At 46.8% G+C, this 12736-nt stretch overlaps 1 protein-coding gene across 1 annotated transcript in view; it reads left to right on the top strand.

Moving 5' to 3' along the window:
- ITGA9 (integrin subunit alpha 9) overlaps positions 1-12736 on the top strand; it is a 1159507-nt gene that overhangs the window by 923505 nt on the left and 223266 nt on the right. The window lies entirely within an intron of this gene.

Raw genomic sequence — 12736 nt, forward strand, 5'->3', positions numbered from 1 at the left:
GGCTTCTGGGTTTTAGCCTCTACCATCACCTTGGTAAATAGAGTTTGGTTAATGCTTAGAAATGCTCTCTGTTGCTATGAAGCTCATGGTGCACCTAAGATGAATTTAGAGTAAAATCATTATCATGTTTATTCAGGTGTTTCTTATAGCACCAGATATGTGGCCTTCCGGTCATGAAAGGAAAGACGGGAAGAAGTACAACTAGAGCCTGTTAGTTAATAATTGGTAGCACAAGGGCTTAGTGGGGTATCGAGATAGCAGAGGGAGTTTTCAGTCCAGCTCTAGCAAGGAAAAGTCTTGGGAAAACCAGGGGTGAGCAGGGGAGGGTGACGAGAACATGAGGAAAGGTGGAGGGTGGGGGTAAATAGAAGGCAAAAAGAAGGGGTCATATGCCAATCAGATATTGGTTGAGTGGCATCTGCTACAATAACCTAGTCCATGGGATTTTGAATGAAGGGAAGGTATGCCTACTGGGGATGCATTGATAATGAATCATACAATCATGTACTACCAGGTTTTTGCCTGAATTTGTGACAGAGGGCCTGTGTGATGTCATTAATCCAAGATGCCCTCCGTTACAGATACTAATTCATTTTTTAGCTCTACCTGACTTCATGGGGGTTCTATGAATAAGTAGGTTTTTGTTAAAAATGATCAAAGGAATAGAACAGTCCATATAAGGATTTGTTTTATATTGTTTACCATTTTCGAGATATATCCTCGTAAATTATTGCTACTTAATCGCAAACCTTCACTAAATTAGAAGGTTTGAAATAATGTGCAACTCTCTCATTTAAATATATTATCATTATATACTATTTATTAAAACTACAATAGTTATTACATTTGAAGACAGGAAGTAAGGTTTTACAGGTCATCTTCTGAGTCCCAGGGTTCCTTTTCATCATCTACAAAATCGTTATCACAAAGCTCTTTGTCGCCACCACATTTACACAGCTGACCAATTCAGAACTGTCATGAGTGGTTCGGACTGTGTCACATTCATTTGTCTTGGTTTCAGCAATGAGATTATAATGTGTATCCAGCAACTATTCATCGAAACATTCTTGAAAATTACTCAACAGCAAAACTTCTGCCATCATCCAAAGTAGGTCCTCAAACCTGTTGGAATCTAAAATAACCTTATTCCTCTCTGTATAATCAGTGATTTGACTGCTTACAGGATTCTGTGGGCTACACCCTTTGGGAATTTTCTAAGACATGACCTCCGACAGGGACTGAGGAATCTTCTGCAGTGATCAAAGTGATGATGGTCCTGAAATTTAAATTGTTCTTAGGCCAAATGACTCCTCCTTCTCCTCATAGATTGCCATAACTGTACTGTGCAAAGTTTCTTTACCATACAGAGTATCCTCAAGGAAATCAATGTTGTCAGCAGCACAATAGACAAATCTGCCTCTGACCAACTCTGAGGGAACGTAAGATCCTCTGCACTCATCCATGTGTTTTATTACCTCTGTGACTATCCGTGCCTCAAACCGAGGGACCCTGGCGTAATCTATAGAATCTCTCATGCTATGCAGAAATTGATTGATGAATTAGATGCTGGTTGCTGTGTGCATTGTGAGTCCAACTGTCACTTGCAAGGGCATTTCCGCGGTTATGGCGTGTGATAGAAGTGCTCATGTAGGAAGCTTGTCATGGTGATAGCATTTCATATATAAACATCTGTGACAATTTATGAGCCCTGTTCATTACAGTGGTATCCCGCTTTTCTGAATTATGTTTATATCCATCTGTCCTTGACAGCACCACTTGTAAAAAAGAACAACTTCCTTTGGAGCAACATCTGCCAAATTCACTTCTTCAAAACTTCCAGTGAATTTCAATTTTTCACAAGTTAGCATGGCTCTCTGTAAAACCGTAGTTGCTTCAAGAAGAATTCTCATATTTTTCTCAATATCCACTAATTCTTCTTCTGAATGAGGTAGTGCAACATCTGCTGTTACTTTCAGTGAGACTTGTGGTTTATTTACCCTTTTGGGATTGCTAAAAAGAATGCTAATACATCCAAGACCTTTTTCTATGAAACATTTGTTTTCTTGTTTTCATCTGTCTTTCTTCTAAACCATTGCTAGCTGCAATTTTCCTGTAAAGCTTCTCAATTTCCCCCTTTGTTGTTACGTTTCCTTCAAGGAGAAAATCATCACTGATTGAAGATACAAATTCAACATTGGTTGCTTTATGCAATTTTCCTTGCTTGAGTGTCTCCAGTATCTGTAAAATCACTAAGACGAATCTTCAATGTGTCATTGCTAGACAGTTCTTCTCCTCTCTTCAAACGGATACCTGCTGAATCAGTTGCTATCATATATAACAGATTTCTTTTTCCTTCTTCATTGCAAAAAGAACCATGTATTACTGTCGTACATGGATATTTTTGATCTTGTAGTGTAGGTCCTTTCTACTTCTTCCTCTTCTTCGTGGCTGGAGATAGACGGCTTTGCCTCACATGACTACTGTCCACACAGTCTTTTGCTTCGATCTATGTTTTCCATATGAGTACATTGCTTTTAGCATTCCAAATGCCATGAAGCTTTTTCATTTTTCAGTTCTTCAGGTGTTAAGTTGCCTAATCGTAGACTTATTATTGTTCCTATCAGGTCTCTTCTTAATACACTCTAAAACCTTTTCATAACATTTTGGATTAACCAGGGGAGATTTCTTTCTTTGTTGACATAACATACACAAGAAAAAGTCTGCTATCCGTTTTCTTTTTTTGGCTGATGATTCTACTTTAAAATGACTTTTGATATCTGGAGGCATTGACATTCTGAAAAGAGTTATTTTACTGGAAGATAGAATCAAATTTCATGCTTTAACTGCTCTTAAATAGTTTTCACATGTTCTTGCCTATTACCAGAACCTGTAACAACACAGAAGGAAAATGCTTTATTCTGTTTTTATCGTGAACAAAAAAGGTCCTTAGAAAATAAATATTTAATGGGATCGCACTGAAAGGAGTTATAGGTCAATTTCTGATTCATAAATTGTAGTGGTGGCCATATTGGATAAATGACGTCACACAGACCCTCTGCCACCAATTCAGACAAAACACCTGGTAATACATGAGTATATGCTTCATTTGCAATGCACCCCCAGGATTCATAACTTCACTTCATTCAAAATCTCACGGAATTACATACACCCCATAATTATATTGTGCATTATCTGTGGTTACATCTTCATTGGCGAAGAATCAGGGGTGTTGCTAGGTCTGGAAAGGATCCAGGGCTATGCTAATGTCGGGGCTGTCGGGACGCAGGGATAGCTAGTCTTTTGGTTTTAGCTCCTGAGCTTCTATCGGGAGCTACAACCAAAAGACCCGGGGCTATAGCCCCCTCAGCCACCCCCCCAGCAACGCCTCAGTTCAGAATTATTAAAACACACACCCCGTAGAGTGCTCCACTGCTCTCAAGCTAGGTCTGCACTTTAAACAATACAATAAAAAAAATAGAAGTATTACATTTACACGTTTTCAAAATGTCTGGATTATCTGGCCCACGGATATCTGATTGATACTTTCAAGTGGCATATTCCTGGTAGGCATCAGTACTGTTTAGGGGTCAATGGTGTGGGACAATTTACCAATAGAAATCAGACGTGCACCTTTGGCTGGAATATTTCCCCACTTGTAACTCATTCAGCTCCATTTTTTTCACCATTCCGATTGAAAAACCTGGTACCAGATGAAGTGTCAACTAAGAACAGTGCTTGAAGAAACTACGTTTGTTTGGTGTGCCCCCTTTCACCGAGTCCAGCTAAATGGACTTTACTTGTTCATCGCACCTCAGGGCTACGGTTCAGTTGACCGCCGAGGAAGTACAAAAGAGAATTTTTAGAAAGTCACTTTTTAGAAAGTTGCATTGCTCTATTCAGAAACATCTGTGATTGGCCAGAAAGGGAACCCTATGCCGTGCTGGTAAAATGAGCTGAAAGCAAATACTTTTGTAGTGTAATTTTGCAAAAAGGAAAGTAATTGATCTGAGGGACCGCCCAACATTAGCACCAACTCCCGAGTCCCCTCAGTGCAATTTTCCACATTTTCTAGACGTATAAAAATGTGTTAAAATAGGCAAAATCGCCTCAACTCCCTTTTTTAACTCCGTTTTGCAGACTGCAAATGCCAGTTACCATTTATTCAAAACGTAGGGATTCCACGGGAATACATTGGTTTTATGCCAGTGAGAAAAGTAATCCTGGAGCAAAAGCGGGCGGTTGTTCACGCAGAAACAGTACTTCTGTGAACCCACTCCGCCTACCAAGCATTAGAAGAAGAAAAACACACGTTAAAAGCACGTGGGTGACCGCTTGTGCCTTGGGTTCATGCATTGTTTCCCTGCTCCAGGGACTTGGAAAATAAACTGCTTTTGGTGGCACTCTGGGGCTCCTTCATTTCACATGTTCATGTCTGCATAAGATCCTGGGCTAATGTGTGCTCGGGCTAGATAGGCAGTCCTGTTTCCTTGATGGGCTAATGATGCGCAGGCTTGACGCGAGAGTGACATACAACACCTGGCCCCATCTCCCAGTAATGCTCATACACCTCGCAGTCTTCTTCACCGCCTGTCACCCCTCCCATCTTCCACTTAGACCCATTTACATCATTAACCTTAACAAGCAGGGCGTTTAAACAGGACGACGTGATAAAACTCAGAGGCATGAGATGTAACAAAAAAACACACATGGAAACATCTGTCACAAATCTCCTCACCTTAAATATTAAAATGTAATGTGTAGAGGGCGCTAGAGAGCCGTCCAAGATGGCGGCCTCCCTGTGAGCTCCACGGAGCTCCCTCAGAAATCCTGACGAATCGAGGCATCTGCGCTGGGCATTGTGTATGCAGCCACCCCCAGTTTGTAGCCAAAGCGATTCTGAACAAAACGAAGTACTTCTTTCGTCGTAATTCGGATGCTGGGTCCAGATTCCTCAGCGACGAGAAACCCTCCCCCTCCCCGGTCCGAGTGGAGCGCCGGCGCGGGCTAGACGCGAGGCAGTCGGAGACAGAGCGGGCCCGGAGGGGGACGGCCTGAACGGCCGAAAGCGGTGGGACATCCGGCAGAATCTCGGAGGAGCCGTCCTGAACGAACCCCGAAGATCAGGTACGCGCGCCCCCGTGCGCCCCCGTCCATACTCCCCGGGGTGAATTTCAGCCTGTGTGAAGGCGCGGGGCGCGGGAAACCGCAAGCCGGGGTCCGCGTGAACCCCCAACGTACGGGCCAGCCGAGAACCAGCAGTAGATAGCGCTTGGACCCGGCGTCACTCCCGCTTCCACTATACCCTATCACAAAGGGAAACATCAGGAGAGAAACCCCATCCGAGATAGCGCAACGGAGGCGCGGATCAACCGGGACCCCGGACCTACCTCCGGTGCCCTGTAGGACCCCCGCTACACAAGCGCCAATGGCGGCCTCAAAGAAAATGGATAGAGCTCAAAAGAAGCTAAACTTTGAGGGCAGCTCCGTGACCAAACCAACCACCTCAAATGGCAGAGCGCTATCTCCCATCCAAGACGAGGAGGAGGCCCACGGGTTCGACATCAGGGAAATTCTCCTAGAACTGAAAGCCGGAATTGGCGGTCTTGGGAGCAAACTCGACACCCTCTCCTCTAAGGTTGATCTGCTCCAGCACCGGTTAGACAAACACGCCGATAGACTTGACACAGTCGAGCAGAGGGTGTCGGACCTCGACGACGGAGCAGCGGCCCTGACTTCCAGAGTGGCCTCCCTAGAAGGGCAAATGAAAGCGGTAAACGCAAAGAATGAAGACTTGGAGGGCCGCTCCCGACGCAACAACATCAGGATCGTTGGAGCTAGGGAACAACAACTCAACATAAAGATGGAGGACTACATTGAGAAGTTATGCGTAGACCTTTTCGGCACAGACATCCTGTCCAAACTGTTTGTTGTGGAGAGAGCCCACCGAATTCCCAACACCAGACCGATCCCGGGGGCTAATCCTCGCCCAATCATAGCGAGAGTGCTCAACTACAAAGACCGGGACGCCATCCTACGGGCGGCCAGGGAGAAAGGCGATCTTCAGTACGACGGTGATAAAATCCAATTTTTCCCGGATTTCTCCCAGGCGGTCCAAGCGCAAAGAAGAGCGTACACGGCAGTAAAGCGCAGGCTTCAAGAGAACCAGATACAATACGCCATGCTCTACCCTGCCAAACTCCGAATCCAACATGAGGGGACGACCCAGTTTTTCAACTCTCCGGAAGAGACGAGCGATTATCTGGACCGCTCGGGCTGCAGACCCGCCTCCTCCAACGGAAGGCCTCAAAGGGGAGAGAGACCGAGAAGAAATCCACCATAAATTTTGCCTACAAGGTACCTAATGGGAGGGCTAGTGTCTGCATGGCTGACAAGGAGAGACCACCGCAGACCACTATTGTATCCGGGGAAGGGAGCTAGCCCTCTCTTGGAGGGCCACTTGCGCCCCGAGCACAGCAATGCAAGTTGTTTCGTTACTATGGGACTGTTTACCACGGGCCTGTTGGGGGTTGCCCGTGCATGGGAGGGAAGTTAATTCAGTAATACCGCCTCAACCCACATACCCCCGATCCACGACAGCCACGCGAGGAACTATGTACCTACAAATCGCCAAGTCTTCCTGGCTCCTTCTCCGAAAGCGACTCCAGCTAACTCCGCGGGCCCCGGCCCGACAGGATTACACTGATCCGTTCAGATGGCAGCGACAACGTTGAGAATCGCCACCTGGAATATACGCGGCGGCAACCAGCCTACGAAAATGAGGAGAATCCTTCAATATCTGCGGAGACACAAAATCAACATAGCGATACTCCAGGAGACTCATCTACTACCCTCGTCGGAACAGCGCTGGGCCAGATCATGGGGATGCCACCGGTACTTCTCGTCCTACTCATCGTTCGCCAGAGGCGTGGCGATCCTGATCGATAAGAGGACCAATTTCAGCCTCATCGAGTCAAAGAAGGACACCGAAGGAAGGGCCCTACTGGTGAAAGGAATAATCGCTGGAAAGGAAGTGGTGGTGGTCAACTCTTACGCTCCAAACACAGATGGACACGATAACTTTAACTGGATAATGTCCCATCTAGCCACGACCGACGCGTCGACTGTGGTGTGGGGGGGCGACCTCAACACCGCGCTCGACCCCAGGCTCGACAGGTCCCACAACACTTCAGGAAACCCGTCCAAAGCAAGTACTCAGGTTCGAGAGATTTGTCAGGCCTTCAATCTTTCCGACATGTGGAGAAGACACAACCGAGACAGGAGAGACTATACCTTCCGATCAGCTGTGCACAACACCAGTTCTAGAATCGATTATATCCTGGCGTCCTCCCACAGCCCTTTCAGGTGGGACGCGTGCCAGATCCTACCAAGGTCCTATTCCGACCATTCGATGGTGGTATTGGAGGCCACCCTAGCGGGCACAGCAGTGCCAGGCCTCAACTGGAGGTTTAAACCCGGTTCACTCACAGACGCAGTGTTTGCAGCAGAACTGCGGCAAGAAATACTCTCCTTCATAGACACCAACCAAAACTCGGTTGACTCCGCAGGCACCATTTGGGAAACATTCAAGTGCTTTGTCAGAGGAATCTGCCTGACCAAAGAAAACGGGACACTAAAAATGATCCGAAGGGAACTGTCCAACATAGAGGACCGTTTAAAGGAATTGGAACAGAATCTCCTCAACACCCCCGATCCATGCACGCAAGCCAAGCTTAAGCAAGAACTCTTGAAATTTAAGGAGACAGCGGACCGCGAACTGAAGTTCATGGGTCGTAGACAGCAGATCAGGCAGTACGGTGAGGGGCAAAAACCAGGTGCACTGCTGGCCCGACTACTATCGATAGACAGAGTCCCACCTCATATTGAATGTGTCACAGATGCGCAAGGACAGATAGTCTACACGGAGGAGGGGATCTCCAACACTTTCCGGGAATTCTATCAAGACCTGTACAGCTCAAAAGGAACATCAGACCCCGAAGCGATACAAGAATACCTGAATGACACAGAACTGTATTGGGTAAGCCAAGACTTGCGCGAACCCCTGAACGCGCCCATCTCACTGGAAGAAATCCGGATGGCAATCAAATCCCTACCTAATATCAAAGCACCCGGCCCCGATGGGCTCAACGGCGAGTTCTACAAGGCGCACATGGACATAGTGGCCCCCCTCCTCTTGCAGGTCTACGAAGAGGCGGTGGGTCGAGGAGCACTTCCCCCCACGACGCGTGAAGCCAACGTGATGATGCTGCATAAACCCGGAAAACCTACAGAGAGCTGCGCCTCGTATAGACCGATCTCTCTGATCAACCTGGACAACAAAATCCTGGCCAAAATCCTGGCGGCCAGACTGCTCCCTCTGATGCCAGCACTAGTGCTGGGTGACCAGGCCGGGTTCATCCCGGGGCGTAGCACAACGTTCGGCATAAGGAGGCTGTTTGGCGTCATCGAGGCCCTAGACTCGACACAGCAGGCGATAGCAGTACTGCTGGACGCCGAGAAGGCGTTTGACTCTGTAGAGTGGCCTTTCATGTTCGCGACACTGAAGCAGATGGGTCTGGGCAACTTCTTCCTGAAGCTAGTAGCTCTGCTTTACAATAATCCACGCTCGTACATCACACTCGGGAACACTAAATCATCGGGGATCACATTGGAACGCGGGACGAGACAGGGTTGCCCTCTTTCGGCCCTTATCTTCGCCCTGGTGATGGAACCCCTAGCCTCGAGGCTACGGGCCGAGCAGTTAGAGCGAGGGTTAAAACTGGGTCCTCACAGGCTAATCGTCTCCCTATACGCGGACGATGTCATGCTGTTCATTAGCGACCCCCAAGTCAACCTCAACCCCGTAATGCGAGAGGTGATAAAATTCGGGTTAATGTCAGGGCTCAAAACCAACCACTCCAAATCGATAGTATTCCCCCTGACTCCGTGCACCTCAGAGTTCGCCGACGACCATGGGTTCCAATGGGAAACCTCGAAAGTGCGCTACTTGGGGATCAAGATGTCACGTAACCATCACGAGATATTTAGAGATAATTACGGAACCGCACTGCAGCTATTACTTGAACGTATTCAGAGATGGAAATCACTCCCATTGACGCTGTGGGGCAGGACCTCACTGACGAAAATGGTTATTCTCCCCAAACTCTTATATCTCTTCACAAATATCCCGCTACTTCTCCCCAAGTCCTTTCTGTCAAAGATCAAGAGCACGATCCTAGAGTTAATATGGGCGGGGAAACCGGCTCGGGTGGCTTACGACACACTCACTTTACCTATAGCGAAGGGAGGTCTGGCGCTCCCAGATATAGAGAAATATTACTGGGCGGCTCAGGCTCAATTCCTGAGCCACTGGTACTCAATCCACTATGTAAGACCACATGTGCAAGTGGAAAGAGCCCTGGCCTCCCCCGATTTACTATCCGCAGTCATAATCAGCCACATCCCTGTGCCGCATAAGACACTGAACACGGTCCTGTCTACATATGCGATATGGAAGAAGATCGCCAGTGCGTGTGGAGTGGCTGTACGATTCTCCCCCATACTACCTATAAAATTTATCCCCGGTATCCCTCTCACGAACGAAAAGGTATTCCTGCTATGGGTAGACAAAATAGGAGTAAAAACGCTAGGAGACCTCTTCCCAGAGGGCACCTTTCTGACCACCCAAATGGCCAAGGACAAGGGAGGGAACACATCCTTGGACGTCTTTCTCTATTTCAGACTCCGTCACGCCCTGCAGGAGCTATTCCCCTCATTCCCTAAACAACCCCCCACGTGGGAGCTGCTACATAACACAATATTAGCACAGGGAGAGGGCAGACTGGTGTCAACTCTGTACAAAACCCTGGTGAGTGACACGAGGAAGCTCCTACCTAAAGTGCAACACAGGTGGGAATCGGTTTTGCAGGAACCAATCAGTGAGGAAGACTGGGCCTACATTCTGCGACAAACTCAAAAAGTGGCGCTAAATTCTCGCTACAAACTGATCCATTTCAATTTTGTACACCAAACATATTACACACCCGCCAAAAAACACAGGCACCACCCAGAGGCGTCGGCCCAGTGTGAGAGATGCGTTTGTCCCAACGCCGACTTTCTTCATCTGGCATGGGTCTGCCCCGGTATCCAGCAATTCTGGTCCACCGTTATACAAACAACATCCGAGATTATAGGAGAGCAGATGACCCCCCTGCCGCTGGGCCCGCTTCTTGGCCTCACAAGACATCTGCAGCCATCGTCACGCAAGCTGGCGGCACTCCTCATGGTGCTAGCACGAAGGAGAATAGCCATGTCGTGGGGCAGGGGCCCACTCCCTAGGGTAGCTGACTGGGAAAAGGATATAACTTATTGCCAAGATATGGACACTGAATTTATTCGTACACTACCTTTACACGCACGCCCTCCTGATATCTGGGGACCATATATCACCTACCTGATGAACAAATCTGTTACTTCGGACCCTGATAATCCAAACACCCAGAACTCAGGTCCGTAAGAGGGAGGAGCGGGAAGACAAGGAGAGAAAACGTCCATGCGACTAAGGCAATGAGTAGAAACTCTCAAAGATACTGTGGATACGGGGGATGGGGGGCGGTGGGGTGGGGGAATTGTTGTGGGATATTGCATTCAGCAGCTCCCTGTTGGAGCCATGCCTACCGGTTATTGTAAAATATAAATAAAGTTTGGAAAAAAAAAAAAAAAAATAAAATGTAATGTGTGTCTGTTTTTGCTTGTGTCACCTTTTGTCATGGAAAGTTACATTACAAACCGTAGTGTAGATATGTTCAAGGTAAAGCTGAATTATTGTATTTAAGAATGTACTGAGGAGCAATGAATGCATCGCTGCCTTCAGTGTTTGCCAGTTCGTACTGAAGACCAAATCATGGGTGCACATTGAGAAGATGGAGGAGCTGAGCTGGCCATGCGTCATTTCTGCTCAGAAAAGGCGTTTATTTCATTCAAAATATTTAAAGCGCCGTCCTAGCCCAAAAGTATCAGAGCACGCTACAACAATTTACAGCAGTAGCCTTTATAACAAAAACCAACAACGAGGCATCAGTCAAAAGAAAAGAGCCATGGAAAAAATGAAGTGCGACAAGATTGAGAGGTTTCCAGAAGGCGAGTAAGGAGGGAGGAAGATGCGGGCATGTAGGGACGGCGAGCCAGACTAGTGGGAAGATGCACAGAAAGCGTGTCCTAAAAAAACATATTCGGGTATTTTGGGATATTCAATCTTAGAATGGGTAAGCTGAGCATTCGTCGGAATCCACCATCACCACTTCAACTCTGCAATGAGACCCCACACTGAGGTGGGGAATCAGGGTCTCCCGGGGACCCCCTGTGCCTGATGGTAAAGCATCAGTCAAAAAGGTATTCCAACTACACCCGCTGCCGAATGTAAGGGCAGAGGATATCACTGGGCAAATAAATCAACAATAAGGTCACGCAGAGCCTTCTATCTGGAAGACTGGAATGGAACTCATTACAGCAGACGAGCCGCCACAAAGGAGCTAATGTCCGAACCAGTGCAGTCCTTTGCAGGAGCAAAAGAAAAGAGGGGAGCACTCTCAGTAGCCGCATGCGATAGAATGCTGATTATCAAGCTGCGCACACTTGTGGGAGGAAGGTCAAGTATAGTGGTAGCAACCTTTTCACTGGACCATTCTCTGTTGCCATGTGCGTTATTCATCAAATGCTAATGGACTCACATTCATTCATTTAATCATGCATCTCATTAACCAGCATCAAGTCTTTCTTTGAAACCACCAAAGGAAAGTGGAACAGTTACCACTCAGGAAACTTGAAGCTCTTTGAGGTCATGGCAATTGCAGGTGGGCACTATACATTCCTCACATAACAACTGTCTGCCATAATCAGTCATGCCTCATCTGTCTCCCATCTCATCAAACAAATCCCTTGGACCTCAGAGTCTTTCATACCCAATTGCATCGTCAGGGTGAACAGGGAATTCTCTCAGGGGCCCGGGCAAACACTTTGTTCATAGAAATGATAACTGTCTTGTGCAAGGCAACCAAGCTCTAAAAACTATGCCCGTCAGTCTGCAATCCGAATCAGCAACTTCAGTCATTCCAGCCCCCAGAATATCAAAATAGGTTATAGCCCATTGTGATAAAGGACACTGTCCAACCTTGAAGTCACAAGTACAGAACATCTACATAGCTATAGAAAATATACAAGACACAATATTGTACTTTTCAAGCCAATTCAACATGTCACATCTGTCCGTTTGCTACTGGGCACGCAAATAACATATGTGACTGCTCTCTCACAGTTAGAGAAGTGCAGTTTTCGTGCCTCCCCAGTCAGTCTCTGTGAAATGTGCAGATCATAACATTTTTTTAATCTAAAACGTTCCCTAATTTAATTTGGTCTTCGCCGAGTTGCTTACCGCATGCGGTTCAGATTTCTGACTCGGACTACATATCGTATAAGTCAATAACAGTATTAAGGCAAAAGTGACATATTAACATTTATCTTTAGATTGAAGTATGTCATTCTAACTCTTAAGTTTTACCCCCAACCCCTCCCTCCACCGCTGCATTTATGCTCGAAAGAAAGTGCTTCTCAGTGCAAAGTCTCAACACACAGTCTTTATTGTGTATAGTAAAATGGGTACATTGCCCACATTTTCCTAAAAGGTTTATATTTCTATTCATTTTATGTTTTTTCCGTCTCGTGGGGTTGGTAAGATTGCACA

Source organism: Ambystoma mexicanum, chromosome 5p (assembly GCF_040938575.1).
Source record: "Ambystoma mexicanum isolate Mex_15411 chromosome 5p, UKY_AmexF1_1, whole genome shotgun sequence".
Classification (NCBI taxonomy): Eukaryota; Metazoa; Chordata; class Amphibia; order Caudata; family Ambystomatidae; genus Ambystoma; species Ambystoma mexicanum.